Here is an 8,990-nt window from a genome sequence, read left to right as displayed (position 1 = left end):
CAGGGTTGACCTTTTCGTAAATTTGTGTCTCCCAAGCCCGAAAAAGTATAAAATAATACTTGAGAGAACTGCTTGATCTTTTACGACCAAGGAGTACTTTTCGTCATTAGTGCCTTTGACCTGAAAAAGTAAAAAAGCGATCAATGACACGTCGTTTTATAACCGATATCGAATTTGAAACGACAAAAATTCGGCAATCTTTTCATGTTTTTTACGGTCGGAAAAGAGCTGTAAGTGGACCATCTTTTAATTCTGTTTTAATGAGTTTAAAAGAAACACTCGGCAATCTTTTCATGTTTCAGGAGTCAGAAAAGAGCTTAAAGGTGACTCTACATGTTTTTTCGTCGAAAATGATAGATTTTGCCTGAATAATCCTTTATTCTGCACAAAAACACAAACATTACTCATACCTGTTTGAAATAGATAAAAATGTCGCAAAAATACCTTTTCAAAGTGAAACATAAACAAATTTGCAATTTATTTACTCAAAAAACTTATAAAAAGGGTCTTTGTCAATTCATTTTTACCGTTTGAGTTTGGGTGAGAAAATAGTGCTTTTGCTCAGAAAACTTCCCGTGAAGATTGCGAGAAATCCAACTGTCGGAATCGAACGCCGTCTTCTCCAAGTAATCCACATCATCCCACTCTTCATTTTTAACTGTTTAATTTTTTGTTTTAGTCATTTATTTCATTTTTGGGAGGGTTTTTAGGCACAAAACCCACGCGCGGGTGCCCGCAGGTTTACCATTGCGGGCCTGCGGACCCCGACTTTTTCTCCATAGGGAAAAAGCTCGGGGTCCGCACCTTCCATGTAGACAAAGTGCGGTCCCACGCACTATGTCTAACCCAGAGGGTGTGGTCCCCGTCGCAAGGGTTTTTAACCCAAAAATTCTCAAAAATGGACCACACAAAATAATTTCTAGCAATTTAATTTGTCTTTATACTTGATGCAAAGAGTACATCATGCTAGATTGGCGTGAACGAAAGCATGAGGACGTGATGCTGCCGCATGGAATCATCAGCCTTCACTTGATGCTTTGAGGGCGTGCGGCTTGTACAAATTCTGGGCCATTCCTGGCATGAGGGCTCAGGTGGATTTCTTATAGTGGTTGGTTGACAGATGGAGCATACAGGACCAGTGCTTCTTCATTGGTGGCCACCAGCTCGAAATCGAGCCAGCGGACATATACTTCTTGACTGGTTTGCCTAAGAGAGGCGAAGACTTGACTCTGTTTGGGGCTAGGCCAGGTGGCCAGTCTGTCGATAGCCTTAGGCTAGAGTACTGCAACAGTCAGGCTAGAGACAAAGGGATAGACATAAAGATCATATCCCATCCTGAGCTCATGGTGATTGCGTTCACTGTCACCAGACGTTGCGGAGCTGCCGCATTACATATTGCCACCGGATCCCAGATGCATATGGCAGTTGATTGCTTTCGAGGCACCATCTTCAACTGGTGCGATGCTGTGTTGGCCAATCTGAAAGGCCAACTGACCAAGGCCAAAAACGAACAACTAAAGACCTTTGGTTATGGGGCTTTGGTTGTGAGTTTTGGCCTGGAGAGGGTTCCTATGCTGATCCCACAACACCTTACTGTTGGAGCTGGGCTTCCTCGAGAGCCCAAACTGATGCGATGGGTCGCAGTTATGGCCCGTCACCCGGACGAGAGGACAGAGGTTGATCGATTCAAACCTGAGTATTCCCAATGGCTGGAAAACCAGGTCTTTTCTATTCAGGACTTCCCTTACGGTGGGATAGATTTTCATGGTGACCCAGACATGGTTCTTCCACCAGGAGAGTAGTGGGATGAGTCAGGTAAAATTCTTTTCAACATTTTTCCTATTTTGATTTTTTTGTTATTTTTTCATCGTCTCAAAAATGATAGTAAAAATTTCAAATGCAAATGTGGGTCCACAGCGACTAGCCGCTCTTCGGCCTTACGAGAGGAAGCAACCAGTTGCACCCACGCCAGCCCCACAGGACGAATCAGCAGAGGTTTTGGCCGAGTTGGAGGGTCATCTCGAGCGCTTGACAGGAGACATTCCTGAGACCACTATAGATGACATTCCTCGTCGACTTCAGCGCTATGTGATTGGGGTCCTGGGACCTTTTAGGAGGTTCCTTTGCAAGGTGGCCCGTGCAGTGGTTTCTTATAGAGATCATCACCAGTGATAGGATGATCGCCTATTGTGGGCACATGTGACATTTTTGTTTTTTGTACTTATCGTTTTTGCCAATCATAAGGTGTTTTTCAACCTATGATCGAGGACGATGTATTTTTTGACACACTCCTGTATATATATATATATATATCACTATTACCAGCTTATCTTGTAAATCATGTTATGGAATGGTTTTAAACTTACATGTATGATTATTGCAAATGTCTATTTAACATTTGAGAAGCATTGCATCTACTAATGTATTTAAAGATCTTGGAATATGCTGATATTCAATATAATCAAATTCACATTCCAAGAGACGCACTCTCAAAAATAATCTCAATAACACTGGATTTCTAATGGCATACACTCTATTAAGCTGTAATACAACGAGTTCAGAATCTAACCTCACTATCAAACTCCGAATCCCAAATGAAATAGATTCAGATAATAACTCAATCACTGCACTATACTCGGCAATGTTGTTCGTTGTTTGACCGAGGCCTACCCCATGCATAGATACTAACTCATCAGAGGGCGAATAGATAACCCAAACTACGGAAGAGATGTTCCATGTATTACGACAAGCACCATCAGCGAAACCAATGTATGTTTGGAGAGGCATCGACATCTACAATATCAAGAGTAAAACCAAGATAAGCAGGAATAATGACGAAAAACATTCTCTAAGCTAAGCACACTGTTTAAACTAAAACAAACCAACTGGAAAGAAAAAATATCCTAACTACAAATCTCCATACCCATCTTTTAAGCATAATACCTCTTCAAGTAAAGGCCATTTCTAGGTTTACCCAAAGAGTCCCCGTCAAAGTCTACCAATTCATAGGCCCCTTTGGCTAGCTTTCGCTTGACAATATAGGGACCATGCCACATAGGAACGAATTTTCCAGTGCCTAATTTATCATTAGCTTGATCATAAACTAAGACTAGATCTCCTTCCAAGAAATTTCGAGGGGTCACATTTCGATCATACTGAGCTTTCATTCGTTTTGCGTGAGTCTCGATCGCCAATGCAGCATCATGTCGATTCTCATCTAATTGAGCCAAGTATAACAAACGCTTTTCCTCTTCGGAAGTGGCTGGAAGTAACTCGATGGCCATTTGCAGTGACGGGATTTCGCATTCAATGGGTAACACAGCTTCTAAACCATAGACTAGTTGGAAAGGAGTGAACCCTGTTGATGTTTTTACTGAAGTTCGGTACGCCCAAAGCACTGAAAATAGCATGTTGTGCCAATTCGACCGATGAATCCCAATGATTCGTTGGATCATGATGACTAAAACTTTGTTGATGGATTCAACCGGACCATTCACTTGTGGATAATAAGGGGTTGAACTATCGTGACATAAATCAAGCTGGCTTGTAAGTTCGGTCATCATAACGTTTCGAAAATGACGCCCATGATCAGTGATTATTGCTTGTGGGACACCAAACCTAGCAATTATATGATTGAACATGAAAATTGCAGTTGTCTTGCCATCTGCCTCAAATGTAGGCATCGCCTCGGCCCACTTAGTAAAACAATCTACCGCAAGGATGATATACGCATGCCCCCCGGCCGAGTGAGGGTTACATGTAATAAAATCGATACCCCATTTGGAAAAAGGACCAACAACAATTATAGGGTGGAGAGGAGTAGGTGGAGCGCGCATCTTACGATCAAAAATCTGGCAGTTGTGGCATTTTCGGACCGTCGTAATAGAATCTTTAAGTAAAGACGGCCAGAAGTATCTAGCGCGCAATAGCTTTTGGGCTGTGGCAAACCCAGACATATGACTGCCACACGCTCCAGAGTGACAGTCATTTAGAACCCTTTCAGCTTCCTTGTGTGTTAAGCAACGTCGAAAAACAGAATCCGCCCCACGGCGATAAAGAGTATCTCCAATAATCCTGAATTGTTGGGACTGGAATCGAATCTTTCGACGTTCTGACCTTGAAATTTCTGGCCGAAAGGATTGGGTCTGGAGATAAACGATGATATCCCCATACCACGGATCTAAAGTGCTGATTAGAAACAAGGATTCGTCCACAATGGGCTCGTCCGCCACAGTTTCTGTGTCAGCACGCGGGAAGTCACACATTAACTCCGCAAAAACTAAAGATTTCTTAGACTTAGATTTCTCAAATTCCAAGTCGAACTCCTGCAGGATAATGATCCATTTAGAGTACTTGCCCCCTAGAAATTGCTTGGTCAAAATGTAGATCATAGGGTTGCAATCCGAAATTACCGTAGTTTTACGTAGTAGAATGTAGTGACGAAAACGTTGGACAGCTTGAACAGCTGCCAATGCCAATTTCTCCACATGTGAGTATTTTAGCTCAGTTGGATTTAAAGTTCGACTAAGGTAATATATCACATGTTCAGTTCCGAATTCATCTTCCTGAACTAAAACCATTCCAATGGTGGAATGAGAGGCGGCGAGATACAAGAAGTAATCCTGGTTGTAGTTGGGAGGATGCAACAACGGTGCATGGGTCAACGCGTGTTTGAGTGCATCAAAAGATTTCTGAGCTATCTCATCCCAATAGAATGGAGTATTTTTCTTCAACAACCGGGTAAAACCCTTTGTGACCTCGACGTAGTTAGGAATGAATCGTTGTAAAAAGTTTGCTTTCCCTTGCAAACTTTGGAGTTGGCGAAGACTCGAAGGAGGAGGCAATTTGATAATAGCTTCGACCTTCGAGGGATCAACGTGAATGCCGGCTTTCGAAACTACAAACCCCAGCAATCGACCCATTTCTATACAGAAGACACATTTGTGTGGGTTCAACCGAATACGATAATGCCTACACCTCATAAAGATTTCTCGTAAATGGACGAGGTGATCAGCTCGATGTAATGAATGAGCAGGCAAGTCATCGAGATAGGGTTGCACAATGTGCTTGATGTCATGAAACGCATAAGACATCGCCCTTTGAAAAGTTGCTCCAGCATTCTTAAGCCCAAAAGGTAACTTTCAATAAGAAAATGTCCCCCATGGACAAATGAAAGCCGTTTTTGGTTGATCGGCAGGTAGAATATTGATTTGATTGTATCCGGAAAAACCGTCCATGAAGGAGAATATTTCGCTACCGGCACAATCATCAATGATTTGATCGATATAGGGAGTTGGGTAATTGTCCTTTGGACAGGCTTGATTAATATCCCTATAGTTGATGCATATTCTTATTGTTCCCTGCTTTTTGTTAACTGGAACAATATTCGATACCCAATCCGTTAACAGGATCGGATAAATGAAACCTGCTTTCAATAATTTTTCAACTTCTGCTTTAATTGCAGCAGCTTTTCGTGGGTGAATCTGACGCAAACGTTGCCGGACGGGTTTAGCATCCGGGTAAGTCTTGATCTCATGAACAACAATCGCGGGATCAATTCCTGGCATTTTCTCATAGGACCAGGCAAACACGTCGCGGAATTCTTGAAATAGGGTCTTATATAGTTGAATTTCGTCATCTGTACATGAGGCACCTATATGAATGTTCTCAACAATTCCGAGCTTAACTGAAATGTCAATAGGAATAGTTCGAGAGATGTTTCCCAAATTTAACTCTGAATCGGGATGTTTCATTGGATTCTGAGGTTCCTTGACATATTCAGTTGTAAAAATTGATGAGAAATCATTTTCAAAACGATCATCCTCAGGTAAAAACGAAGATCTGTGATGGAGATCTTCCCATGGTAAATCATCTACACATAGGATTTCACGAATTTGCTCATCAGAGTGAACAAGTTCAGAAAACGTAGTTAAATCCGAGGTTGATGTGAAAAGTGATTCCTCACGGACCACATTCATTAAGTCATTTTTGGTTGAACGTGGGTCGGCAAACGACTGCACAGCTTCATAGGCAATTTCATATGGACTCAAAGGCATGGCATTACCAAATGAGTCTATCTCAGATTCAGAAGGGACAATCCAAGGATCATCGTAAATAAAGGTGTTTGATGTAATCGTATGAATGGTTGCAAATGAAGATGATGCGTTGATTGGAGGAAAAGGAAAATTTCCCAGTAAACCGGCATCTTTAACTAGTCCTACTCCAACATCCTTATATGGGATAGTTGTTTTACCAACATGCTGAATACTCTCTGAAGAGGCTGGGTTGGATGAAAAGTAAGCTAGCTGGTCTATTGTTATGATCTTTCCATTATGGAAACTTTATTACTTGAAAGACCGATGAAACGACCGCTGGCATAGCGTAAGACCAACTTCGACCCAAGAGAAGGTTGTAATCTAGAGGGGCATCAACCACCTCCACGTCTAGACTAACGGTTTTTCCTTCAACCCCTATAAGGAAATCCTATAGAATGCCAAAAGGATGAAACCCACGGCCATCAAAGGCCTTTAGAATCGTCGAGGATTGATTTAGCGAAGGAGAACCAAGCGATCTCCAACACTGTATCGACATAATACACGTTGAGGCTCCCTCATCAATTACAGTCCGATGAATAGGTCTGTTTTTTACTATCACTGGTATCTAGAAAGCCATTTGATGAGGCAAACGCGGTGTACTATTTTCTAGATCAAAAATTATTAGGTTCGGGTCCTGAACGTCAACAGCTCCTATAGCCGACAAAAGTAATTTACGTTGTGCTAGACATGATTGCAGCACTTCCAAAGCCGACATTGCTGAGGGTGAAACAGCTAAATCCTCAACAATGTTATAATTCTGAGCCGCTCTCGCATGTGGATTGAAAGCTGACTTTCGAAGTATACCCTTGGCAGGCGATTTGATTACCAAGTCTGGATTAGGTTTCTCGATCTGTAGTGGATCGGAACCGGGAGTTGAGGTTGATGGATTAGAATGAGAAGATTTGCTTCTTTACCATCAACAGGACATTTACTACCATAATCTTGCGATCGAGTCGCAATCCGAACATGGGACATCATCAATATGCGTTCTTCATTGGCATTCGAGGATGAACCTATCATCTTACTGTCTTGAGCTGGAAAAGGATCCTTCAAAACAGCAGGAGTTTGGGAACCCTTGACAATCTTCGCAACCTCTGCACGATGAGGGCAGTCTCTTGTAAAATGTTCATCGTCACAAATGAGACAAGGATAACGAGGTTTGCGCTTTTCATCATTGGATTCCGCCTTTTCAAGTTTTCCTTTGAACTTTTGTCCGTTTTATTCTTCTTCTTTCCTTTCTTCTTCCCACCGGATTTTGATTTGGCTGTAGATGACTCTACAACGTGAATATCGGCGGAGATCTCTACAGAAGAATCTCCTATTGGGAATCAGGCAAGGTTATGATAGGCGAAGAATTCTTGGAAGACTTCTTCTTACTTTTAGTGTTAACCATGCCAATCATACCATTGGCGGCATGAGCTCCCGAAGGAGCTACAGTGATTTGATTTTGCTTGGGAAGATCGGGGATTTTTTCGTGTAACGTACCCAACTGAGTATAGACCAAGTCAAGGTACTGTGCTTCAGCAATTACTTGCTCCTCAGTAACAACTCCGGATTTCGCAACATCTTCAGTGATCTTTGGCAACAAAGATTTTACAAACCACTCGGCCAAGATCTGATCCGGAATAAATACCTTCACTAAAACGCCGTCAACGTCTCCAATCATGAATATGATCTGAAATGTAAGTGGATGTCGATTGTTTTAGCGAAGTTAACAATTTCGTGCCATTGTCATATCGGACTGGCAACTGAAAATGAGTTAAAAACGAGGTAGCTAACTGACTAAAATTATAAAAAGTGCCTCGCGGTAACTCAATGTACCACTTGGTGCCGCAAGACCAATTAGAGTGCGCTGGAAAAGTCTAAGACAGATTGAATCATCTGTAATGGAGTTAGACGCACACCAGAGGTGTTAAGTCATCACATGGTTTGGACGGGTCCTCTCCTGATTTACCTTCGAACTTGGGAATGTCACTGGGCAACTTAATCGGCATTGGCGGCCAAAACGGAAGATAATTAATGGGATCGTTCATTAGGCACGACAAGTCAGGTAAGTCCAAAGTTGCGATAAACGGTAACTGCGATTAGGATCCCTAAAACTATGGGTCATGAGACCAGCCCCAAGAGGAGGATATCCAGGATAACTAGGAATAGGAATCACGTTTGGGATATTGTATCCTCCTAGAAAACCAGGATTAACCGGACCGTACTGGGGTTGTTGAGGTTGTTGATAAGTGTACCTAGGGTACGGTTGATACTGATAGACTGGCTGCTGCATAGTAGGACCGAATTGGTACTGTCCCTGGTACGGTTGATAAGTGAATTGTGGTTGACTTGTGACAATCGTACTTAAACCAGGTTGTCCTATAGGCATCTGAACCGAAGTTTGAATCGTAGATCCAGACGGTGGTAAAGATGTCTGAGAGAGTAGATACAGGAACAGTAGAAACCGGAGCTGTCGATACTCCAGAAGTAGGTGGGGTAGATTGAACAGATGTTGCGGTAGTTGTAGCAGTCGTTTGACGCAGAGTACGAGGTGTACTAGGCCTAGCTGAGAAACTACCGAAGGTACAAAAGTTTGAATGTTAGACTGGACTGGTTGTGCTGGTTGAACCAGAAATAAGGGTTGTCCAGTTTGAGATGACAACTATACACTTGGCTGCAATACCTGTTGAGCTTGCGATGGTCCCACACTTATTCATTCCGGGTACTGACCCATAACTGGTTGAGAATACTGAGGACCATAACCGGATTGAGGGTAGGATTGATAATTGAAAGGTACATTTTCTCGTTCCTTGAACATAGTTTTGAAGGAGGGTGGTTGGAAACCTTAGTTCGGAGTATTGACCTTGGGTTGATACCCTTGAGGCACATACTGATACTGGGGTTGCCTTG

Source organism: Pinus tabuliformis, chromosome 1_2, assembly GCF_031772625.1.
Source record: "Pinus tabuliformis cultivar Carrire ecotype Pingquan chromosome 1_2, CPIR1, whole genome shotgun sequence".
Classification (NCBI taxonomy): Eukaryota; Viridiplantae; Streptophyta; class Pinopsida; order Pinales; family Pinaceae; genus Pinus; species Pinus tabuliformis.
This window is presented reverse-complemented; position numbering follows the sequence as displayed.